General features: G+C 41.3%; 1 protein-coding gene across 3 annotated transcripts in view; it reads right to left on the bottom strand.

Moving 5' to 3' along the window:
• The window catches only part of LRRC8D (leucine rich repeat containing 8 VRAC subunit D), a 111,792-nt gene that overhangs the window by 3,389 nt on the left and 81,090 nt on the right, over window positions 1–27,313 (bottom strand). The gene's annotated exons all lie outside the window — the stretch shown is intronic.

The following is a 27,313-nucleotide window of genomic DNA, read 5'->3' as shown; positions in this document are numbered from 1 at the left end:
AGATGACTTCTATCTTGTACAAGCCAAAATGGAAGGGGCCGTGTACACTATTAAACTCTACATAAGCCTTGTGTACCAGACTGAGGATTACTACTTACTAATGGTGTGATTCTCCAAGCCTTGTGTTTCCCATCCATATAATGGGGATGATTACTTCTGAGAGGTATTGGAAAGCTTAAATTAAGTACTGATTATAAAGCTCTTAGCACACCCGCTGGCCACAAGTATTTGTTCATTCGTTACGTTAGCTCTTATCACTCTGGTGGAAATGTGCCACGGACAGCTAAAATTAAGGGTCTGGAGTTTAAGAAGACTCTTATTATATACATACTTGGGGTGTAGCTGAAACTCTGGCTTTGGATGCAGCCCCTTGGAACAGCAAGTAGCATGAGAAGAGGGCCAGAGATATAGGTGGAAAGACACCAGATAGGTCAGGGCCAGTAAGACCTTTGATCTCTACCAAAGCAGGTGACCCCAGACGCAACGAAGGGAATCCCACTACCAGGACATCTGAAAATGTGGTCACCATTCACTGATGGCTGGCAGCATTATAGTCCTGAAACTACTCATACAAAGAATAAAAGTACCAAGGACAATCATCCTGGAAGAAACCAAGAGAAACACAGTGTTTATAGGGCAAGTAATGGGAATGGGCTTCTGTAATCATATAGGTAAAATAAATGTTTATCTTCTTGAATTTAGAAGTTTCAACTTCTTGAAAAGTAACACTATCACATTCTACTTTCTTGGGATGCTCCCAGGTTCCAATATTCATATATAAAATGACTTATTTCTTTGAAAAGCAAGTAAGAAAACCAGAAAGATAAAAGTCCAGGCAAATACCTAAAGTTCTTGGAATACATTATTTCTTAAAACAAAGGAAAGAAGATAGATTTTTCTCTAATTACGTACAAGCTGCCTGGACTGCTGTGTTGAGAAGGATTCTGAGGCTGACTCTGGTTTCAGCAGGAAAGTGCTACATGACTGGGTACTAGTATCTCCCTTGGATGACAAAACAGAGAGCAGTGGCTATCAGTACTTGGACTCTGCTTGCTCTGTTCTAGTGTAAGTCTCTGAAAGTCAGAACCATGTCTTATTTCTTCTGAAACTCTCTACATACACCTACTAGTGTACAAGGCAGGAACATAATATTTCCTAATAAAATACAATGAATATCTATTCAATTGTAATAGCAATTCTCTTATCTATAGTTTGTTTTTTTTAAGTGAAATGTCTTTTATGTAACTAGGTAAATGTAAGCCCAAGAACTCCAAATACATCTAAACTATTCCGTTGTACTTATACTTTGTGAAAATTGCTAGAAATCACATTTCTAGACTTCCAGGCTTAAGTATGAAATGCCTGGCACCCAGTCTTTATTAAAAAAATGACCAAGGGGGGCACCTGGGTGGCTCAGTCGTTAAGTGTCTGCCTTTGGCTCAGGGCGTGATCCCAGGGTCCTGGGATCGAGCCCCACATCAGGTTCCTTGCTCCTCTGGGAGCCCGCTTCTTTGTCTCCCACTCCCCCTGCTTGTGTTCCCTCTCTTGCTGGCTGTCTCTCTCTCTCTGTCAAATAAATAAATAAAATCTTAAAAAAAAATGGTCAAGGAAGTGGGAGACAGCATCCCCATCGGAATCCCTATATTCTGAGCTCTTTTATCTTGTGTGTGTGTGTTTGGTTTTATGAGTAGTTGTGAATTTAAGCAGGAAGCAAGGCTACTGGAATGCGCAGCGGGCGAAGCTACATGAGAAACAGTTCAACCACATGTCATGTGAGCTCTTTGGTCCCTATACAGAATGCATAAAACACAGCACCGAGCCACAGGTTACAGAGTGAATCTTATTTTGTGTATAGAGATTGCAGAACACACCTCACAGGTTTCTTCCTGGCAAAGAACTTCATATGGTCAAACCCAGGGACCATGCTTTTAAAGGGTCATCCATATAAATAATAGAAAAAAACAGAGTTGTTGTTGTTTTGCACATAATACCTCTTTCTAATAAGATTTTTCTTTACTCTTCAAATAGTTGTATTGCTCTAAAGAAGTCAGGATGTTTGGGTTGGAGAACTGAGGGGACAAGGCAATTTTGAAAGTCATCCTGCTGAGAATATTAGTTACTTGTCTGTTAAGTCCTGATTATTACAACTGGTTTCTCTGCTTCCAGTCTTTATTTTTATTTATCTACTTACTATTTATTTAATTATTGTATTAAAGTATAGTTGACGTGAAATGCTCTATTAGCTTTGGGTGTGTAGGATAGTGATTCAACAATTACGTACATTACAAAATACTCACCGTGGTAAGTGTGGTCACCACCTGTCACCAAAGTGATTACGATGTTATTGATTGTATTTCCTATGTTGTATGTTTCACCCCTGTGACTTCTTTATTTTATAACGTTAAGTCTGTACTCCCCAATCTCCTTGGCCTATTTTGTTCATCCCTGCACCACCACCTTCTTCTGGCAACCACAGGTTTGTTCTCTGTATTTGTGAGTCAGTTTCTGTTTTTGTTTGTTCGTTTTGTCTTTTATGGTTTCCACATATAAATGAAATCATACGACGTTTATCTTTTGCTGTCTGTCGCCTCCATTCTTGACCTCCTTCAATCCATCTCCCACCTGCTGTGGGTCCTTTGGTTAAAACTCCTCATCTCCCAAGATTCTCCATGCCCTAGGCTGATAATGTCTTCCGTCTTCTCCAACCAGCCATTCATTCCCCCCTGTATTCAAGTCCTCCTATGCACTATTTGCTCTACTTTCCTCCCAATCACCTTCATTAGGCCACCAGGGTTCTGTCATCTTTTCCAGGAGCCCTCCCTGACCTCTAGTCTGGGTGGGTCCTTCTTCAGTGTGCTCTCACAGGACTCTACCTCTACCCACGAAAGCCCTTGTCACACTGTGGTGGAACCAACTTCTTACTCGTCTGATCCCATACTAGATTTTAAATGCAATGGGGCCAGGGGCCAGGGACCATGTCCATCCCCGTCATTCCCATATAGCCAATGCCCGATGCCCAGCAGGTGCTTAATCAAGGAAAGACTGTATGGCTCTCGATCGTCATCTTCAGTGTGCTCTTCCTCCTCCTCAAAATTCCTCAAGAACAACTATCAACTATCTACCTATGGCATTGGGCAGAAGAGCATCTTATTAAACTTAATTGCCACCACAGTGCAACTTAGGCCCTTATAAAAATAAAAGCTCTAAGCCTGGCCTGCGCATAAAAATAAACAGCTAAAGGATCACAGAGCAAAGAAACTGTGGGATCCTTGTAACCTGTGTTTTGTAGCTGTTAAAGCTTCATCTGTTGTTTTAAAGCACCTTGAACTCGGGACAGGCTTTGATTCCAGGAGAGACAAGAGGAAGCTGATCACTTTCCCAGAGGAGAGGAAAAAAAAGTTAAAAGGTGGAGGCAGAGAACGGAGCATTAGAGTACTGTAACTTCACAATGACCCTGAATGATCGCTAGCTCAGCCCCCACATCCCAGCAAGGGTGACAACATCTGAACAGAGACCAGCATGCAAGGGTGGGCTCTTCTCCTCCAGCATGCCATCTATTCTGCCATTGCCCACCAAGGGTTCTGTGCCCCTGCCATTTCCTCCGGCCCACTTCCCTTTTTCCCTCTGTTCAGCTCCTACTTACTCCTCAAGCACAGCTCAAGTACTACCTCTTTCCCCAAATTCCTATCATACGGTCTAATAATATCCGTTTCTAGTATTTGTCTCTTCATGTAGATCTTGAGCTCCTTATGGGCAGAGACTATGCCTTATTATTCACCTTTGATCCACTGTGACCTGCTCTCCCCTCTAAAGAACAGAGAAGGCATTTAGTGATGAGGATGATGATGGCGATGACGATAATGGCAGCTATTACGTGTTGCCTTCCTGCCACATGCCATGCACTGCAATAGGAGCTTTACATCTGGTATAATCAGCTTTTGTGCAGGATGCATTCCTGAAAATGAATGCATGAAGGTTTAGAGTTTCAGGTTTTGGGGGCTGAGGAAAGAGTTCTACTTCCAAAATGCTATATAGTATCCTAAAAGCCACCAGAATTCCTAAAATGAAAAAGACAGATAACACCAAAGTGCTGGTGAGGATGTGGAGCAATGAAAACCCTTAAACATTGCTGGCAGGAGTAAACTGGTAAAACCATACTGGGAAGCTTTTGGGCTAATATCTACTAAAACTGAACATGTGCACTCTATGACCCAGCAATATACCCACGAGGAATACATATCCTTATCAAAAGCCATGTACAATGACATTCGCAGCGGCACTACTTGCAATCGCCCTAAACTGGAAGCTAGCTAAATGTCCATCACTGGTAGAATGAAAAAATGAAATGTGGTCTATTCACAAAGTGGAATATCAGGCATCCATGGGAATGAATGGTCTAATCACATGGGTCTGCTCGGTGTATAAAATGTGATCTGTATGCTTAAGGCTACGTGACTTTTGGGGTATTTATTATGTTTTAACTTCAATATTAAGTTTCAAAAAGAAATGATAAAAGCACAAACACCTGCCCTATGAATGTGGGGTGTCAACAGCCTGAGGCTTCGTCCTCCCCCATCCCAAGGCACGCATCGGCTGACTGGGGTCAGAGGCCAGGGACCTACTCTCCCTGGAGTACAGAGGACTGAATCTTCCCCAGAAAAGCGGGCGCAGAGGTATGAATCTACCATGTGCAACAGGTCTGGCTGGGAGCAGCTGAACACGCACAGATGGAACGCCAGTGGAACACTGCCCAAATTCCATCGAACCCTCACAACGTTCCTCTCATCTGCCACAGTGTGATTGTTTTCCCACCACAGATAAAGAAACAGGCTTGCAGGAGTTAAGTTGCAAAAGTCAAATAATTAGCGGTGGACTCTGGATTGAAAAAATCTCATCTCAGGCCAAACTACACGTCGCTTCTAGCGGGCTATACTGCCTCTCTTCTACTTCTCACGCTGGCAGTTTGCGAACAACTTCTATGAAATGCCTTGGGTGATTTTCACAGTAACCCAGGGCATGAGGCTCTGCTCCTGCCCACCAGGATGCGGAAACCTGGAGCACAACAAGCTGAAATGACCTCCCTGGGCTCATTAGATGGCACAGCTAACAGCATCTTTCATCTCCGTATCTCCTTCTCCATCACGCGGTCTTCTAATGGCTGTGCTGGTGGCTACGGCTGGCTGCTAAAGGCAGGAACTTCTGACCACTGTCCTTGGCTTTGGGGAGACAGAGGAATGAAATTATGTAATCATCACCTTCCTTAAGGTGACCTTTCACAGTATCCGCTCAGAATTCAAGGAAACCACGAGCCAGGCACCATGGAGGGGAATGCCGAAATGATGTAACTTAGTCCTTGCCATCCAGGAGTTCCCAGTCTAATGGGCATCCCCATTAGCAGTAAGTGTGCTGTTACAACACAGTAAGAAAACCGCCCTGACCGGGTTAATACAAAACACAGGAGGCACAGGACAGGACAAACCCATGTCTGCATCTGATAACCAGGGAGGGGGGGAGCTCCACAGAGAGGTGGTTTCTAAGCTGAGATCAGAAGGAGGGGGACCATCATGGGGTGGCTGGGAGGGTAGGTAATACGATTTTTTTCACAAGAAATAGCAAGCACAAAGGCATGGAGATATGGGAGAAATGAGGTATTATAGAAACTACAAATATTTCTATTGTTATCCCATTCTTAGTCTATATGCCCCTGTACAGATAGCACATTTTACAGGTAAGTCACAAGATGGAAACAAACCGAGGCACGGATGGTTTAACTGTAGTCTTAAGGAAGTGCCTGGACCATAAGGCAGGAAACCAGCACTTTCCTGCATGTCAGCCACTGACCACCTCTTATCTCAAACACAGGACTGCCTGCTATCCTGTTTTACCCATCAAAAACTGAGTAAGAACTTCCTACCTCCCAGGGAGTGTTTCAACCATTAATTGTCTGAAAATGCAGTAACGCTTTGAAAATAGAAGTTGCTTTTCACATATGCAAGTGCATACCAAGTATATTAAATATTCATATAATATAGCATGTTAAGTACATGATGATCCACAAGTGATTTTCCAATGTGACAGTCCAGTCAATGAAAGACATCAGTAGCTAACTTTCATATCCTAAGGTTTGATCTCTTTAGTGAATCAGGACTCAGAATGGATATACATGGTTATCAGTGGATTTTTGTTTTCACCCAAGGAAGGCACATTTAGTCAGTATTAATTGCATACAGTCTTTGGGTTCTCCTTTATAATATGTCTGTTGCAAAGGACTTAAAGAATTACATTACGAGCATGAGGATTTCACATTCCAAGGCTTCTCTGTTTACGGTACACATGAAAATCAGCTTAACATTCCCATAAGCACACATTTCTCATGGAAATTGAGAAAGTTTTCTGTACTAGAACTGAAAGAGGGAAATTAATGGACTTTGGGTGAACAATGATGAATCAGAAAAGAACAGACTGAATCTAAATTCTTTTACAATATATGATTCTATTTTCTTATCTGAAAGTATGACCAGTAATAACGGACTAAACCAATAACCGATACCCAGATTCAAAAATTAGAAGCCATGATGGTTTGGATAACCCTGTGAATATAGAAAAAAAACACTGAAAAGTACACTTAACTGGGTGAATTGTATGGCATATGAATTATACCTCAATAAGGTCATTAAAACTTAGAAGCCAGACCTCAATCTTCATTTTACTGCCTAAACTGCCTTTCAACAGAAACAGGATAGTGAAAATAGGTAGCCTAATTGTCGATAGTCATGCTACACTGCATTCTAGGTTCAAATATGTTCCAAAATGATTGCTATGCTATTATGATTACACTGAACTGGTTCTGGAGAAAAATCTTTAGCACTTTACTTATCCTCTCTGAGCATCCATGCCTCATCTATTAAATCTTGGTAACACAATAGGCGTGTATTGGAAACACTTTAGTTTAGGATCTGACACAAAGTAAGACCCAAAGATGTTTGCTGAATCTGAATGCAGAAAAAGAATCACTAAGGAGAAGAGCAAGCCCGTGTTAATTTTGAATTAGCATGTAGCATTATGTACACAGAAGTAATCCTGAAATAAGTAACTGACAGTAAAACTTTGGTTTCAATTTCATTTCCTTCAGAAACGTTTCAATTAAAATTACTTACTTTTTTAAGACTTCAAGTCATCTCTATACCTGACAGGGGGCTCAAATGTACGAGCCCGGGATCAAGAGTCACAGGCCCCCCTCACTAAGCAGCCATGTGCCCCACAATGAAAATTACTTCTATTAGGAGGTGGCAAAGTTTGATGCCAAAGAGACCTGGATTCAAATCCTGTTTTTTGCTCGTGTTCTTTAGCAGTGTAAACGTGGGGAACTTAGCGTCTGCTGGAAAACTTACATTAATGAGATCATTATTAGAATACAGCAAAACAGAAGACTGTGGCCACCTAATTTAAAACTTTAAAAATTAATCCCATCTGCATTAGGAGGCCTTCAATACCCCTATTAAAAAGGAAGACAAATGGCTCTGAAATGTTATTTAACGAAGAGAGTTTAGAGTACAAAGAAGTTTAGATTGATTAAATCAAGGTCACACACATATTTTTCACATAGGTATGAGTTCCCTACCCAATCAAATACCAGTTTTCATTTTCTTTCTACTGTGTTCTGTGAAAAACCAGCCAGTTTTCTTGGCCAAACTAGGCAAATGGGAGAACACCTCAGACTGGTGAGGATCAAATTCTCAAATCCTTCAGTGAAATAAGTTAAAGCAGAACAAATTAAAGTTCATAAAGAGGTAATAAACTGTATCATCACTACCAGTAACCCCTCTTCAACATTCAATGTACATGCATGTAAACATATGTATACACGTGTGCAGGAATGCACATGCATGCCACACCCAATTCAGACATGAAAAACTCCTATGATTAAAGAAAATAAATGCTTCAGATGTAAAACGAGAGAGAAGGAATGCTACAGTTTATTCAAACAGAGCTCTGTATGACTGGTATTATGTAAGTATTGACTGTTACAGATGTTGTATGTTATTTATTAATATGTATTAAGTGTTATGGATATTATAATTATGTAAGATACTCTAGCTGATATAATTCTATATATAAATATTATATATTTAATATATTAATATCTAAAATTATATATTATCTAATTATTAAATATATTATAATTATATAATTATGTATAATTATATAATTAATATAGATAATATGATATATAACACATATACAATATATACATAAATATAAGTCACTTAGTGTTACTCCTTAAAAGATTGTAAGAAATTCTCTTTTATTTACTTTTTTAAGAAGGTGGGAGGGGCAGAGGGAGAGGGAAAGAGAGAATCCCAAGCAGTCTCCACACCCAGTGCAGAGCCCAAAGTGGGGCTCAATCTCACGACCCTGAGATCATGACCTGGGCCAAAATCAAAAGCTGGATACTCAACCAACTGAGCTGCCCAGGTGCCCTGAAATTCTCTTTTAAAAATCATTTTCTCTTTTTAGTAAATAGAATTTTAGTTCTATTTTCTCAGTCGGTAGAGTATGGGACTCTTGATCTTGGGATCTTGAGCCCCACGTTGAGTGTAAAGATTAAAAATAAAATCTTAAAAAAATAAAAATAAAAGATAATTTTAACACTACTTTGGGTCTAGATACCTCAAAAATAACTGAAAAAAATGTTCAGGGACTTGTCCCTTGATTTTACAAACCACTTGGCTATCTAAAACCTACTAAAATCAGATTTCACATAGGGCAAAATCCACCCATCTTGCTAACTCCAGAAGCTTTTCTTTTTTTTAGTAGGGGGAGGGGCAGAAAGAATCTTAAGCAGGCTCCACGCCCAACACAGGGCTTGATGTTGTGACCCTGAGATCATGGCCAAAATCAAGAGTCAGATTTTTAATTAACTGACCACCCAGGCACCCCTCCAAAAGCTTTTTATAAATCCATTTAACACCTGAAAGAAGAGGACTTCAGAAAATTCAGAACTTGTGAGCTACAAAAACAACTTTACACAAAGTATATTTTGGTACCTATTTGGATTTTATCTCTAGAGTACTGCTATTCACAGAGAAAATCCACTTCAAAAGCTAAGGACTAGGGGCGCCTGGGTGGCACAGCGGTTAAGCGTCTGCCTTCGGCTCAGGGCGTGATCCCGGCACTGCGGGATCGAGCCCCACATCAGGCTCCTCTGCTATGAGCCTGCTTCTTCCTCTCCCACTCCCCCTGCTTGTGTTCCTCTCTCGCCGCTGTCTCTATCTCTGTCGAATAAATAAATAAAATCTTTAAAAAAAAAAAAAGCTAAGGACTAGAACTCTCAATACATTTTAGAAGATCTAAGGCAAAATATCCTAGGAATTAACAAAAATGTTTTAATTGTGTATTTTCTTGACTTTTCTTCTAGCTCTTAATTCTGAAAGTCAAGGCCCATGTTTGAAAGCTAGAAAATGAGATCTTATTCATGGAACAAAAGAACCTCTAAATCAATGGGTTCCACATTTCATTTTGTGCAAACATCAGAGTTTCTCTTACAAATTATCACTAGCATTGCCTTGACCCGGAACTCAAGCCAACAGAATTTCACAAATCCTTCAGTACCTACAGGCTTCGCTTACTGCACCCTCTACCAGAAACTACATTTCATTCAACAAATATTTATAGAGTAGCTATGTGCTGGATACAGGTGCTGGGGATAAAAAGGGAAATCATAAGCTCTCCTCGCTGAGAAAGTAGCTTAGAGGAAACATGAACAGAGAAGGAGGTATGATCAGGTATGTCTGATCAGCCCTGAAAAAGAAAGCTGACAGCTAATGGGTCTTAATAAAGGCTCCAGAGAAAGCCATCCCACACTCAGTGAGAAGTGTTTGGTCAAAACCTTCCAAGCCTAACTTCATCCACTTTGCAAGGCAGCCAGTGGGATTGCTAAGGAGAGTTCTGTTTGCATTTCTAAATTCTTCCTGCCTGTAAGATAGACATCTTAGACCAAAACTGACCATTTTCTTTTTAAGTTTACTCACCTTTAATATTGTTCTCCAGAGTATGACTGGCACATGCCTGAGACTGGACTAAGGGAAGTGGACCAGAATGGAGCTCCCTGACCCCCTTAGCACATTTCCATGGTCCCGGGAAGTCTTGCCACATTCTGTCCCAGCTGCCTTTGGGACAGAAAGCCCTTCTCATCACAAACCCAGGGGTATCTGCTCTGCATATGGACAGCTGGGAGCCTGCCAGTCCTTGTTCCTGATTTAGTCCAGACTGCTAGAAAGCACCTGAGTACCCTGCTTGGTGCTCATCTTACTAACCCTAAGAAAACGTCTCAAAGTTAGAAAAAGATACTCAGATATGGATACACTATACTTTGAACACATAGTTCACGTTAAAAAGGCTACTTGTGGTTCATTAGGGCCCTCCAGCCATCAAGACTAGAAATTAATGCAGAGTTAGACAATGGTTGCTCATGACCCTTGCTGAACTGGGACTTCCATATGTCTGTCTCCTTCTCTCCCTCCACCGGGTTTGAATTCCTAACCTAAAGGAGGAGAGTTTCTTTTATCTGCATGTACCCAGAGCATGACACAGGGGAAAAAAAAAAAAAAAAGAACTTAACAAAGATGTGAACCAGACCAGAACGAATCTTGGTGACCTATAACAGCATACTAGGAGAGGGCGTAGAACGCACTGAACCTGTGAGCCAAATACTGACGCTGTTCATTACAGGAACATATGAGGTCACTATCACTTGTGGCGAAGTTAAAATGATCAGCTCTGACAGGCATCCTTCAACATCCAGATGGACAGTACTATATAGCTCTTTTTAACAGGTTATTCTGAAGGTGACTCCTATTGATAAACCATCTGCATGCAGTCTGGCCTATAAATAAACATCCTACATGAAAACAAAAAGACAAAGGTAAGTTTGGGCACACCCTCACCAAGAGATAAGACTGCCCTCGGATTCTTGATGGTGGGCAGGTGATAAGCCAGTGTGAACTCTGCGACAGAGGCAAAAGAGCACCATTTCACACACACCCAGGTGACAGGAAAAGACCAAGCAAGAAGGAGCTCGGGAGAGGCAGACTCCCGGGGACAAGGAAGCTGCCAGAACCTCAGACTTTCCTCCTTCTTGTCCTCATGCCGTTTTCTGCCCTTCTGCGCACGTACTCGATGATGTTCTGGCTGCATCTAACAATGTGTGCACAGTTTGCTGGAGTCAATCAACACTTAAATCAGAATACCGTATCAAAGGGTTGAGTAAGTACCCAACACATGGTAAGTGCGGGGTGAAAGCTGGGGTTGTTATTCACTGTGTTGTATAAGGCATTTTATAGAAAGAACTCTAGAAAAATTCTTTACAGTTACTAGGTATGAAGAGAAGTTTGCCTTTCATGATGTACTAATATAAGAGCAATGGAACCTGGGTGTTCTCCACTTAGCTGTAGCTTCCAAGAAAGTCAGCTAAATTGTATAATGGCATTATAAAAGCATTAACCCTTAGCCTGAATCTGTTTGCTTACTCACTCCCTCATCCCTCCATCCATGAAATGTTATCTGTGTACTCAAGTGTTAACATGATGCAAATTCCTGGAGAAACTCTGGTGAGCAAATTCAGACATATTTTCTCTCCCACAGAGTGCACAGTCTGGGAGAGAGAACTAGTCATGACTGAAGATATAAAATGGTCAACTGAGAAGAGCTACCAAGAAGAGGACCACTAAGAGGCAGGTTTACTTCGCAGGGAGAGAAGTGTAAGCTTGAGGACCCCTCGCTGTCACGGGCCCCTTTCAAGGCCCTGCGCCTACTTTCTATATCTCTAACTTTGTGCTCTTTTCCTAAAAGAGAGCTCCCCTGTGTCAGGATTCCAGAAGACCTTGACCTTCCCCTGCTTGCACGGCATCATGAAGGCACATAACAGGGGCTTTTCCTTGAGCCAGCAAGATCAGAGAAATCACGACTGGGGTAGGGATTGGAGAAAAAGTGCAGAGGGGCTGGGTCAGAAGGTCCAAAAGCCCCGCGTTGTAGAGAGACAACGAGGAAAGAGCATCTGAGGAACTGAAGGGTCTGCAGCCTGCAGCTCAGGGAGGGAGAGTGTGCGGTGTGAGGGGATGCGGTCCTGTGAGCCATGTGGAAGTTTCTGACGTCATTGGACTAAGGGCAGCAGGGAGCCACCGATGTGTTTAGAGCTTGAGATAGGAGGCATGTGACAATCAGGGTTGTGTCTCTTCCGAGATCACTGTGGGTCGGGTGGACAGGCTAGTGAGGGAAGATGGAAGATTAGGAGAGCAGCTACTGGGTACTCTTGGCAAGGGATGAAGGTGAAGACTGGGCTCTGAGTGGAGAAGGGAGCAGTGGGCAACACGGAGGATTTAGGAGCTAACAGGCCCATGAACTAACAACTGGACTTTATGGACTGGATGAGGAAGGCAAAAGAGAGGAAGGTGTCAAGGGATGACCCCCAGATTTCCTTTAATTCTGTACTGCATCGTTCCGTTCCCTTGTTCTTTTACGTCCATTTACAGGATTTCACTGTAACTGAATCTTTTTTCCTAAGCCCTTCAAATCCTCCCTCTAGCCCCTGCACACACTTCTCCCAGAATCCTTTATTCCTTCTTTCCCCCCCAGATCCTTTTTAAAAGTAAGCAGATTATATATAATAAGTGAAAAGAAACTAAGTCCTCACATGTTAGGGCATGAAATCTATAAGCTTAAGTTAGTTTGAAAAACAATTACTTTAGTGTTATCAACATACAGATGATGGATAACTATCTTTTTGCAGTACTTCTGGGGTGAAGCACAATTTTAAAATCAAAAACAGTTCTGCTTTCATCTATATTTAGAGAATGCATACATAAAATGCATTGCACTGTACAACATTATATGCAATATAATCAAAAGAACGCCAGCATACAACACTGTAAGAAACCTACATACAGCCAAAGCTTATAATTTTTCATGCTAATAAAACCTGGTTTCTGAAATAAACTAAAACAGAAACTAGTAAAAAACCAAACACACACCTTCTTTAGATCTTTCAGGGGAGACAGGGAAAGGCAGCATAGTTTTGTTCTTCGCTATGTTTTCTTTAGGTCGATATTAAAATGAGTTTATATTTTATAAGTATACAATAGCCAAGCAGTGGGGTGGCAGTGAAGACGGGGCAAAGTTGTAAGGGGTAACAGTATGAGGACACAAAAAAATACTTTAAACCTAGAGAAAAATAATTTTAAAATGGCATAATTTATGCACAAATAATCTAGAGTCTCCTTTTACTGAACTAAAAATTTAAAACAGAATTTTAATTCTTATAAGCTAGTAGCATAATGGATAAGAATGTGGCTTAAGGAGTTAGCCTGCCTGAGTTTTCATCCCATTTCCACCTCTTACCACTTCATCTGTAAAATGGACACACAATTAATGTCTCACACATCACTAGCTGTGTAAATTTGGGCCTTCATTTTCCTTAGCCGTGAAGTGGGGATAAAATACCACTGTGACAAGATACACAAGACATCCAGTATAATGCTGAACACACAGCAGGCATGCTCACTGAATGCTTCCACACCAATCACTCCAAAATTGGTTCTAGATGTCCAGAAAAAATTAAGGAAGGTAGGAGCCCTTAACAAAAACCGTGAAGAATGTGGTAGCAAGAGAGAGAAAAAAGGACCATCAAGGATTTGAGGGGGAAAAAAACAATGAAGAAAAAAGAGAAGAGAAAAAAACCCCAACCAACAAGATAAGAAGGAGGGGACTTCAAGATAATAAAGGTATAAATCAAATACCACAAACATGAAAAACAATCAAAATTATTAAAAATCATTACTGACATTTGACAAAATCATCTACATTATAGTGGAACTCATTATTGACATTAGAAGCCATCTTAACAAAAAATTCTCCCAAAGGGTCAGCCTTTGAAAGTAATACGAAGCCTCATCCTAGAATTAGTGAGAAAACGGTAAACTTGGCTGAATATCACTTTTGTCCTATTTCAAAGGATTTGATTAAAAAAGGAATGTTTTATTCACATTCAATTTACTTTATCTTGTTTCTCAGTGCTTAACATCTATTTGTGTAGCTCTTGTGAAAACTACGTATCATCTCTAGAAAAGTGGGTCTGACAGGCTGTTTAACTGGAAGCCCCTCACTAGCTAAGGTGTGCATGGAGTTAATGGTATTTTCCCTCTTTCCAAATTATGATGAATTAGTGGAGTGTTAATAGAGAGTCACAATCTGATGATATAATTTATAACATTTCCCCTAGTTATAAATTACTAGTGGAGCTGTAAAACTGAAGCGCAATGGAATGGCCACGGTCTGTAAAAACTCCCGAACCTTTTTGTATTGGGAAGGTACGATGACCTTACCTAAATGTACATGGTTACTTTACATATAAATCAGCATAATTTCTAATTCAGTACGCTGCTACTTATTTTAGATGAGTTGCTTCTTTGCAGATTAGATGAAGATCCTTGACTTTAAAAAATTGGGGGTATTTACTTTCTGACAAAGCATGACATCTATTCCACTCTGAAAAAATGGCTCAAGATAACATTTTTTGGGGAAAAAAAAGTGTTACATACGCAAGTGCCAACGTATTTATTTAAGCATCTGCTATTCTAACTATAGAGATCATTAACAGCGTTCCTCAACCCATTTCATGTCACGGTCCACAGAAAAAAGGACATTTTTACAAGCCCTTGGTGAACTGAAGACAGTGAACACAATCAAACCCTGGGCTTTAGGCTCCACCCAAATCAACTGATTTCAGCCATCTGGTACGCACGCCTGGCACAGACTAGGAATTCCAGACTCAACTATAAGATACTGGATGTAAATTAAGGTCTAAAATCTTCTAAGTGATAGAATTTATCCATCCGAGATGTGATAATTTTTGGAATGATTAGATGTTATTTTCCTTTCTTCTTCATGAGCCAAAACCCAGTAAAAACAGATCATTACAACCAAGAAACAGTTTGCTCATTTGTGTCATTTTACATGCAACACATTAGAACTATAATAATGATGTGTACTGTTTTGATGGACCGGTATCATTAGGTAGGCGCTGCTAATGCTACAATGGAGCGTGGCTGTTCAATCACCCATTGAGTCATCGTCAAGCACTGCATTCTGTGTGAAGGTATTAGGGATTTGTAGTTGAAGATAACTTTTTTTTAAAGATTTTATTTATTTATTTATTTATTTGACAGAGAGAGAGAGAGACAGCGACGGAGGGAACACAAGCAGGGGGAGTGGGAGAGGGAGAAGCAGGCTTCCCGCCGAGCAAGGAGCCCGATGTGGGGCTTGATCATCAGGACCTGAGCCGAAGGTAGACGCTTAACGACTGAGCCACCCAGGCGCCCCTGTAGTTGAAGGTAACTTACCTGGCCTGTCACAGACTTCAGGAAACCTTTATTGGCATGAAGCTATCAGGCTCATATCATTAGACATTATCAAGAAATATTTGGCTTAGGTAATGGGACAGATGCAGAGAATATGTATATAATAGAGCAAGATAGATACAGTCCTTGTCCTCCCACAGCTTAAAGATCTGCGCACGCTTACTTTATGTACTCTGGAAAAGATGAAGTATGAACCACTACCACCATTCTGCCCAGAATTATTTCGAGTAAACCGTCCTAGCACATCTAAATCTTAAGTGACAACAAAGTAAGTATATGACTTCTTTATGACATCTGTGAGAGCTGAGACCAGTAACATGCAATAAAAGTGAAAATACAGTTCATCTTCTGAACCGGAAAACTTTTGAGAGTGCTAAATGCTGTACAAAAGGGGAAGCCAGGATAAGGTATAACTGGGACTCTCCCATGAAAACCAGGAGTTACTGTCACCCTTATAGGCCACCTAAGCTAGAAATATTTCAGGCCATTATGCAAGAATGATGTATAAACACAAGTCTAGATTTTTTTCAAGGCAAATAATCTGTAGACACATCCTATCTTTTTAAAAAGATTTTATTTATTTATTTGTCGAGAGAGAGAGAATGCAAGCAGGGAGAGCAGCAGGCAGAGGGAGAAGCAGGCTCCCCGCTGAGCAAAGAGCCTGATGCGGGACTCCATCCCAGGACCCTGGGATCATGACCTGAGCTGAAGGCATACACTTCACCGACTGAGCCACCCAGGCGTCCCTAGACACAGCCTATCTTAAATATTTCACTCTATAGCAGTTGATTCAAAGTAGCTGATGTCTCAAGACAGTCTTTACTACTTTATAAATGGGGACTGACCTTTTATCACGGTAGCATATTGCATATTACAATTATTTTCTAGTAAGAAATCTAAAATTTTTAGAAAGATGAAACAGATGTAAACCACCTAAACAGCATTTCCTACCAAGATATGTGCAGAAAGTGATAATATCTGTACCGTACAAAGCAGACCAGCACTGAGGCTGCTCATAACTGGGGTGTCCTGCCATGTGAGCTGAGAGCATCGGTATTTTGGCAAACATATATGTTATTCTGTTATTAGTGTGCCATGGCACACCTCCTGAAAAACGGACCCAAATGATGCAACACACTGACAGATGTTGTCTGCTTAGACATCTGAGATGAAGAATCCAAGGGGGCAGGATGAATGATACTTTCCCTTAGAAGGAGAATGTATCAACATTACCTTTCAGAAAATGCTCTGAAGATGGAGATGAAATGCTACCAACGGTTGTACTGAATGTAACCAACGTAAGTGCTGAGACAAAAGTCTGGAGGGACATTCCATGCTATTCGTACTCATGTGTCTGGTGCCACCAACTTTACCACAAAGCATTAGCTGAGAATGAGCTACAGACTGCCCTTTCCATGCATATGCCTTTAACCCTGGATGACACAATGTTCTGGAAAGAGAAGGACATAAATAAGAGGTGTCGAATCCTATTACCAGCATATGGTAACTGCTAAATCTTCCAGGGTAGGTCTGGATGGGCTTAAAAAAAAAAAAAAAATCACTAATTTTCTCCCAGTTTGACTTTTTTTTTTTTTTAAAGATTTTATTTACTTATTTGAGAGAGAGAGAAAGAGAGAGCACAAGCAGGGGGAGCAGCAGCCCAATGTAAGGCTCGATCCCAGTCCAGGCACCATGACCTGAGCAGAAGGCAGTCGCTTAACCGACTGAGCCACCCAGGTGCCCCTCCCCAGTTTCACTTCTAATCAACATAGTCTTTTGTTCCTGTGATAAAGGCAAGTAAGTATCCTCCAGAAACCATTCTCCCTTTCTCCTTTTTGGTAAGAAACACCTGCTACCCTCACCGCTCCATTGAGCGGGGTAGAGACTGTTGCCCAGCTAGAAGTAATATTTCTTAGCCTTATTTGCAACCAGGTATGGCCCTGTAACTGAGCTGGGCAAATATGATGTGAGAAGTGATTGCTCACTTCCTGGTAAGCTCCAAAAGGACAAGCCTACCTGCTTTGGCTTTCCTCTTTCCTTTTTCCTGTGGGCTAGAAAATAGGGAAGTAGGCACAACCCCAGAAACCACATGTAAGACACAGCAGAGCAGTCTTTCAGCCGCAGGCTGCTCGCATCTGGACTGCTGTAGGAGATGGAAACGTCCTGTAAGCCATTCTATTTGGGAGTCTCTGTTAGAGCAGTTTAGCTGGTACCAAAATTAACAAAATTTTGAACTACTCAAAAAACACCTCTTAAATACAAGGATCCAGAAATAGAAAGATTTAGATAGACTCATTTGTGAGTACTTCTTTGTGGTTTCCCGGAACATAAAAGTGTAGAGGCTTTTCTAAGAGGAGGGCTCACGGAGAGCAAAACATGGTCAGATCCAAGTTAGAAAAAGGGCAATAAGGAACCCCCCTGAAGGGTCTGAATGGGGAGGTGGGCAATAAGATCAGCACTCCGATTTAGAAAGAGTATGGAAGTGGGACTGGAGGTAGAAAAGGCTGGAGGAGGGGAAGTGAGTGTGAAAGTTGTACCAGTCAAGGTGACTTCCAGGTAAATTCAATTTTTCAGCCTGAACAGCTAGGACCTGTGTGTGATACATTTAAGTAGAGATTACTAGGAGTGATTTGACCTAAATCTCAGGGGAAGGATCCAAGATGGAATTATTCATTTGTGACAAATCAGGATATGGAAGATGAGAGTACCCAAGGGGAGAACATACGGAGGAAAAGGTCAAGGAATCCTGGGGCTCTCTAACATTTAGGGGGCAAGTGAAAGAAAAGGATTCAGTGAAGGAGGGTGGGGGTGAGAGAATGAGGCAGAGAATTGTGTTCTGGAAGCCACAGGGGGCAAGCCAAGGAGTAAAGAATGACTGCTGGGTCTGGCAGCTGAGGGTCACTTGAGACCTCAGCTTACGCTGAGAAGAAGTCTGGCTCAGTGAGGGTGAGGAGTAAGTGGGAAAGGAAGCGTCTGCTTCTCGAACGTCTGCTGGGGAAAAAAACCAAAGGCTGGGACAACAGCAAGAAGGGGAAGCAGGTTAGACGGAAGGGTTTACTTTTTAGGATGGGAAAGGAGCAGGGAGCTAGCAGTTAAAAAGAACGGGTGAGAAGGTGCAGAGATGTTTTTTATATGGCTGTCTATGAACTTGGAACATCAAGTTAAAACAGATGCAGTAAACACATTTCTCTAAGGAGCTCTAGCTCAAGTACACAGCATGCTGTTATGACTAAATAAATGTATCAAGACTAAAGAATTCATAATTCCACAGAAATTCTTAAACACAGTTTGGACATCCATTGTTTGCTTTTCTCTCTAGTAAGTTGGTAAATATTAACCTTGCTATCCACCATATTACTTATCCAGCTGTAAAACTTTAAAGGTTCCTTTCTGGGGAAAGTCAAAAGAGGAAAAAAAAGGTGACTTGCAATAATAATAATAATAAATAATAATAATAATAATTCTATGACTCCTGTAACTTGGAAAGAGAACACAGCACACAGACATAGGAGCGAGTAGGTCTGTGTACATTCAAGTTATCTAAACAGTATCAGGCACTCTCACCCACTGAAACTCCCTGCTAAGGTCACGCGATTAAAAGAACTCAAGTCAGATTACACGGAAAGGAAGAAGGTGGTTAAAGAAATATTTATTATTCCTAAGGAGAGTGTCAGTGACCTAAATCAGCTCAATTCACTTCTCATTTCCTCGGCCACAGTATGGAGGGGAAGATGGGGTGAGAAGGCGGTGGTATGCACTGCCGGCATCTGTGAGTGACAAGCTTGGCCTTGAGACACCATCACAGAACAAGGAGACCACGCACACACACCCGCGACAGGAAGAAAACCGCACACTCAATAACGAATCAACACACACCTGAGTTCATGAAATTGTCCCACACCACCCCCCACCCCCGCCAGCAGTGGCATTCCTGTTCTAGTTCTATAGAGAAAAAACTGAGGTTTAGAAAGTTTGCAATGACCAAGATCAAGCAGCTAAAATCCATAGACCTGGATTCAAACCCAGATCTGACTGACCCCTACCAAGCCCATACCTGCCCCGCCTTGAACCTATTTTAAATTAGAGAGTAGCTCTAACTCAAGTAAAAATCCCCGCACCCCCCCCCCCCCAGCCCCGGGCACATTGGTGGCTCAGTCAGTTAAGCATCTGCGTTCAGCTCAGGTCATGATTTCAGGGTCCTGGGATTGAGTCCCTGCTCAGCAGGGAGCCTGCTTCTCTCTCTCCCTCTGCCTGCCCCTCCTCCTACCTGTGCTCTCTCCCTCGCTTGCTCTCCCTCTCTCAAATAAATAGATAAGATCTTAAAAAAAAATTCCCCCCAAATTTACGAATTATTAGAAGGAATGCTTACGTAAAGGAGACACAACCCTGTGTTCAAAGGCTGCCTCAGGACACAAGGAGCAAAGTCTGAAAAGTGAAATGACAATTTACAACCTGACTGCCATTTAATAACAGGATTACCTCATGTCTTTATCATCATCTCAGCTTTTAAAACCACTCACATGGATTCCAACTACTCTGATCCTTACAAACTGCAAGGAGACAAAGAAGTAGGGTCAGCTTCATTTTTTGGCCAAGAAACTGATGCAACGAGGCAGTGGCCAGTGGAGACTGGAAGCGGAGAGCTCTGGAACCACCAAGCAGCGCACTCACTAGAACAGGCCCCGACACGTGCGACGGTCTCACAATTTCACGGATCTTCAGAAGGAGTGGTTGACGAAGTCAGACCAACAGTCTCTGTGAACCCTTCTCAAGGGCAGCGTAGGAAGCTTTCCTTTTTATTCTGAATGCATTTACTATAAACTGTAACTGTACTTCTTAAAGAGTAAGTAACTCACTTGGGCCAGCCAATTCCTGGTGCAAAATCCATACTGATTCCCTAGTGTGAACAGAGTACAATAGTACTGTGACTCTAGGAATACTACAGGAAGGGTAAGGGCTTCTATCTGAGCTAACATTCTTACTCGGTAGGGGGGACGGCCCGCATTTACTATATTCTTATAATTCTACTTCGCCAAATAAAAATTTCCTTTAGCGCTTCTGGAAAGATGCACCATTGGCGCCCCTATGACATTCTCAATCTCTTACATGGGGCAATGAAAAAAACTGGTATTAGAGAAAATATTTCTACCTACTACTTTTAATTCAGTGATCACACAATCAAACCCAGCGAGTGACATCCTAATAATCTGTACCTAGTGGCTACTTTCCATAAACTACGGCACACTGAGCAGGTAGTGTGTTTCTTAAATAACATGGGTCTTCATTCACTAACAACACAATCACAAGGAGAAGAAAAACCAGACCTGAACTGCACAAGCATAACTGAGAGATGGTAATACCACCGATACAAATTAAGGCCTCCTCTGAATCAGACGCTGTCCTCAATCTCACAGAAGGCTTCCTGCCCAGTAAAATCTGCCTTAATTGGTTTTCTTTCTGTTGCTGCTGTTGAAAAACAGAGAGAGTGAGAGCCAGCCCAGGCAGCATCCTGGGAATTTCAGACACACACACACACACACCAGGCAGCAACATGGGAATTTCAAACATACACACATACCCTTTAAAGCCCAAGTGAGTACATCTAGTTTTTAAGGAAATACTAATAACAAGGAACAGGTTGAGGGTATTTTCCACTGGTTTAAAAATAAAGCATTCTACCCTTTAAAAAAAGTAAATCTTAGAATTATAGAAACAGGAAGCCGCAGCTGGATTTATCATCCTTCATTTCCTCTGAGTCGTAGTAAGGAACTCCCCATTGAGACAAAAGCCTTGGGGGGGGGCAGCCTCCTCTCGCCTGGACCCACAGCCACATGCTGCCACTGCCTGTCACAAGTCTGGCTGGCCACTTCAAAATCAAACTACTCACTTTATCTTCAAAAGCTTTCTGTGCCCAGGCCCTACATTTTGGCAAAATGAAAAATCTGACTACAATGGAAACACACGTACGTAATGTCCCCAGTCCTGCAAGAGCCCAGCTCCCCCCTCTCCCACGGGTCTCTCTCCAGGGCCCACTCCCTGACGGACTCTGCCGCCTAGTTCTGGTGGCTTGTGTTGGAAAGCGCAGGAGAGCCGGACTCAGCTTCCCTCAGCCACTTGTGAGTGTGGCTGGCGTTCTTTCTCTTGCTCAGATTCACTTCTCTCATCTGTGAAATGGCAACAAGGCCATCCAATTTCACACGGTTGTAATGGGCAGTCAATGGGATGATGAATGCCAAAATACCTTGCAAATTACACGTAAATCGCAACGCCCAGACTAACAGCATACATATCCTGGTAGAAGGGGTTTTACCAGTTCCGAAGCTTTGACAAATATTACCTTTTCGTTTGATCCTCAAAATGAAGCAGTGGCTTAGGTGGTGGTGGTGGCAGTAGCAGCAACCACACCAACACCGTTATTAGTACTGTTTCATAAATGAGCTAGTCTAGAAGAGCGTAACAGGAAACTGCGTCTTAACTCCCTAGCAGCATCCAAATCATTTGAAAACATTTCTGGCAGTACGTGAGAGATAACTACTAGGCTGGGAGTTAGGAAAGCTGTTCACATTTCAGGTCTGCTACTCTGGGCAAGTCCCTTAACCTCTCTAGGCAACATGATTCATCCATCTGTCACCAGGCTGGTGGGAGACAAAAATAAAATGAGACCTGATTCCAGCTCTTGAAGAACTCACTTGGAGGCAAGGGTGGGGGATGGAAAGAAGTGACATATAAACAGATTAATTATAAAATGGTATTTACTTAAAATATGGAGTTGAACGAAGTGCCCTGGGATCGCAAAGCAGGAAATGACTAACTCTGGGGGACTCATGGAAGAATTCCTCTCATTTGTAAACTGGGAAAAGAAGGAAATCAGACTGTGCATATATCAATGTCTCTTTTGGGGTGAGAGCTCTCAGAAAACTAGGCTGAGAGAGATCATTGTCAGTATTGATATGCACCACGAGGCCGCTTATACATACCTGTGCACAGCCAACACATCATTTAAAAAATAATGTCGTTATCTTAAGTGCTAGAAAAGTGTACTTCAGAAATCTCTGAGCAATAAGATTTTTCAGAATGTGACTCAAATACAAATCATACTTGGAAGTCTGTGTGAGTCTATGGGAGCTGGGTCCACAGTTAGCCCTATTTGTACTAATGACGGGACTTAGATCCTAGAGCCAGATTATCTGGGTTAAACTCTTGACTTGACTAGTTACTAGCTGTGTCACTAGCTCAGTTACTCCATCTCTTTGTGCTTCAGACTCCTCACATATGAAAGGTGATGGGGGGCGGTGGGCGTAGTGGTAGGGGTCGTAGTAACACCGCCACCTACCTCATAGGTTTGTTATGAGGATTAAAAGTTTTCAACGTGTGCTTAGAGCAGTTCTTGGCACACGATAAAGCCTGAGTGAGCTGCTGTCGTGATTTGCAAAAGTACAATAACTGGCATTTGGGGACTATTCTTCTACAGATACTCTCTTATGCCTGAAAGTTTCCAATTTAGTCTCAATCCACAATTTTCATTTTTCAGAAATTTATGGAACGTTCATGTTATCAATAATGAAATGTTGGTTATCTGCTTCAGAAATATATTCCCCCCAATTCTGCCAAAGTGAAGCATCCTGAGTATGATTTAAAAAATTCATTTCCAGGGGCAGATATGAAACGAACACAGGCAATAAAGGTTTACGGTCCTGGAGATACTTGCACTTCAGAAAACTGTTCGCCTGTAAAGTGACTACATAGGAGTTTTGGATGATATTTTGGAATGACAGAAAAGCAGAAAATGAAAAAGGAAAGATGCCTATATTCCCACAATTTTTTTTTCCTATTTAGCTTTATATTTAAAACATCATTTATAGTACTTTAAAATTATAAACATTCGGGACACCTGGGTGGCTCGGTTGGTTAAGCGTCTGCCTTCAGCTCAGGTCATGATGCCAGGGTCCTGGGATCCCGTCCTGCATCAGGCTCCCTGCTCAGCGGGAAAGCTGCTTCTCCCTCTGCCCCTCCCCCTGCTCATGCTGTCTGTCTCTCACTTGCTCACTCTCTCAAATGAAAATCTTTAAAATAAAATTATAAAGATTCAAAGTAATATTAAATATGCAAATTTAACCACCCACTGAAAAATATAAGCATTTAAATAACAAAGTTTTTTTTCATTTTTCTCACTGAATTCATACAAAATTTTAGGAAATTACTTAGGCTGGTAACAGTATTTTATCATTATTGTTGGTAACCATCAGCTGAAATGGATTGAATGCAGATAAAATTAAATTTCTATAAATCAAACTGCCATGTTTTAATTGGCAGCATTAGCAACACTCACCAAACCAGAAGATTCTGCATTTAATATTTAATATATTAAACATCATTATCTCATTGGCTCTCAACCAACATCAATACTTACTGACTCTTGGGGCCTGCGGTTTTCATCTTAGTCAATAATGCTTAGGTTCAGGCCTCAAAATTAATCATTAAAACCTGCTGACAAAAAGTGTTCACTAGAACCCCAAAAGAATAAAGAGAGAGGCATGGTATTTATCATACTTATGTTCTGGAAAGAATGGGATACTTCTTCTCAATACAAAACAGTTTTGTTTAGTGACTCTACTTAATGCTTTATAATATATCCCTAGGAAATGAAGCAAAATACTTCAAGTTATAATTCACTCTGATTGAAGTATGTGTTAGGCACATTTGGGGAAGGGTCTTATGAAGAGTATTTAACTGGTACAACTTCTTGAGGCAAACTGAAGAAAATTATTTCCCTAACTTTATAGGTGGGGGGAAAAAAAAGCTTAGAAATGTTAGGTAACATTCTCATAAAGTCACAAAGTTAAAAACTGATAGGCCAGGGGGTGTCTGGGAGATCAGTCAGTTGGGCATCTGACTCTTGATCAGCTCAGGTCATGAGATCAGGGTCGTGAGATGGAACTCCACATTGGACTCAGAGCTCAGCTTGGAGTCTGCTCGAAATTCTCTCTCCTTTCCTCTGCCCCTCCCCCCTTCTCACTCACTGTCACTCTCAAATAAATAAGTAAATAAAATCCTAACCCCCCCCAAAAAACCCAAAACCAAACTGATAGACCAGGAAGCAAAACTAAACTTAAACATACAAACATACACACTTTTTTGTACGTTGTCCAGGTAATCATTTTAGAAACATACAAGGAAGGCATTCAAATGTTTCTTAATGAGGATACTAGATGAATCTGTTTAATTCTATTAGTCAAGAGTTACAAATGACATAAAATGAACTTAAAAGTGCTTTGTGGACATATGGTCAAAAAGTTAGGACTAAACCTTACAGGAACAGAAATTTTAGGTCCCCTGTAAGGTTAAAAGGCCACTCTCTCAACTAACCAATCCTTATAATCAGAATTAATTAAAAACAAAAAGTACATTGATATTTTAATAATCTTATAGAAAAGGTTTAAGATAGTGATCAACATTCAAATAATTCAGTGCCATTTATTAAGTGTCACTTATGTACCAGGAGTATGCTCAGAAAATAGATGAATAAGATTCTTTCATCCTTTCTTTTACCTGCCCAATTATACTGTGTAATGTTCTAGTATATTTGGTGCAATGATCTAGAACTCCTAGATTACCTGACAATTAGCAAGTTTCCAGACTGCCCTGCCTCTAACCGTTTTGTAATAAAATATTAAAATAATGCAACTAGTTTGTGTACCAGGACAGCTGTTACTGGAGGCTCACACAAAAGAGAATTTAATAGTTAATCAATCCTTCTAAGACAGCTTTATGATAAAGGTGACTCTAAAAATACCAGGTTGGGGTGCCTGGGTGGCACAGCGGTTAAGCGTCTGCCTTCGGCTCAGGGCGTGATCCCAGTGTTATGGGATCAAGCCCCACATCAGGCTCCTCTACTATGAGCCTGCTTCTTCCTCTCCCACTCCCCCTGCTTGTGTTCCCTCTCTCACTGGCTGTTTCTATCTCTGTCAAATAAATAAATAAATAATCTTTTAAAATAAATAAATAAATAAATAAATAAATAAATAAATAAATAAATAAAAATAAAAATAAAAATAAAAATACCAGGTTGTTCTAGGAGAAACTATATTGAAAGTGGATCCCATTTTCCCTAAACAGGGAATTATTTGGGTATTCCAAGTTCTATTTCTAGAAGCGATAGGAAAGTTCTCGTAGGATTCTAGTTCTGGCACTAACTAGCTATTGGATCCCGGCAATCTCTAGGTCTTACGTTCTCCATCTGTAAAACAGTAAGACTGTATTAGACTGTCTCTTCCTTCCTGACATAAAACTTTAAGATTCAGTTCACACTCAAAATCCAAACTCAAATATATCCTTCCACAAAAGCCATCTGCCTCCCATCCTCACCCCGAGGCATAGTCAGTTGCTCAGAGTACCTGAGTCCCCACACTATTTTATACACTGTTCGTTAGGGTAATCATTAGGATATAATTATTTGTTTACCCAACAGAGTGGAAGTTATTCCAGAGAAGAAACTATGTCTTATTGACCTTTGTTTTATTTGTCATATAACAGGTTTTAATTGCTTGGTATACAAAAGGTATGCACCAAACATTTAAAAACATAAACTCTTTGAACGGCGCTATCAAGCAAGCATTCATTTGGTACCCCTTTGTTTGGGCTCTAGGCCACATTCTGGAGATGAACCAAAGTTCCCACCCATAAACTATTTGCAATTTAGAAACAGGGCAATTGTGTGATGATAAATAATAATACAAGTTCCATACATTTTAAGTCATAATTTTAAGTGAGTTCTGTAGGAAAAAAACATGCTCTTGGAATTTAAGATATCTAAGACCCTTAGATGCTTTAACATTTTATGGCCCACCTTGCAGAGCCTTACCGTTTTTCCCTCCTCCACTCCGCCTCTATATGATGGGCATGAATCTACGCCATGCTCATTTTTAATGATTCAACTGTTCAAGAGAAAAAGTGATCTCAAAAGAGTAGTGACTGATTCAGAGCTGGAAAAGACTTAGACACTTGAAGATAAGCAGAAGGAAAAAAGTTCAGGAAAGATTAATAAACATTTTTAATGGGGTGGTGAAAGTTAAAGCATGAGGTTACCTCAGGCCAGGGAACGGAAAAGAAAAGAAGTAAAAATATATGTTTTTTGGCCTGGAAGTATTTAGCTTTCAAGTTCCCAAACAAAATTTCATGTAGTACTTGTCGGTTCTCTGGTATTTATTTTTCTTGTTCATGCACATCCCTGGCGGTTAGCAACAAAAGGGAGTGAAGGCTGCTGGCACCGGTGCATAAAGGCTGGGAAGAAGACAGGAAGCCAGCACCCGAAGGATGGCCAAGAAGCCCTTCGGGACCCTTTGCTGGCAGCTCACAATAGCCTTTCTGCAGGAATAAATGCTGACAGGTTTGCATGGAGGAGACTGAGTGATCCACTCTTTTGCATTTTTTCTAAAGTAACACCCAAATCAAGATAAGCTGGGGTACGTATTACGAACCCAGATTCCTGGGCTCCACCTAGACCTATCCCTTTCTATATGAGCACCACCCCTGCACCCCCCATCTGTGACAGAGCCTCTGACAGGCTGAAATACAATGAGAAGTAAAGTAAACTCAATGCAGCTTGGAAACTCTCGCCAACAAGGCTCAGCTGAGATGACTCAGCAGGTTAGAGCTGTGACCCTTTACTTCTGGACTCACTACTCTGGTTCTTATCCAGTGGCTACTACAAATGCACAGGCACGGATTAGTCTTACTCCAGAGCCCATCTGAGAACAACATGGAACGGCTAACACAGCTCAGCATGGCACATGGGCAGGTTTTCCCGAAAAAAGCCAGCCCCGGGTCCTGGTTGACAACCAGCTCCCAAAAGTTTGGCTGAGAACACTAAGAAAAAGGTCATGGTCGACCTTAAATTCTGT

This window comes from Ursus americanus, chromosome 12 (genome assembly GCF_024610735.1).
Source record: "Ursus americanus isolate L20-20 chromosome 12, mUrsAme1.1.p, whole genome shotgun sequence".
Lineage (NCBI taxonomy): Eukaryota > Metazoa > Chordata > Mammalia > Carnivora > Ursidae > Ursus > Ursus americanus.
Note: the sequence above shows the minus strand (reverse complement) of the source record. Positions and strands in the feature narration are given on the sequence as shown.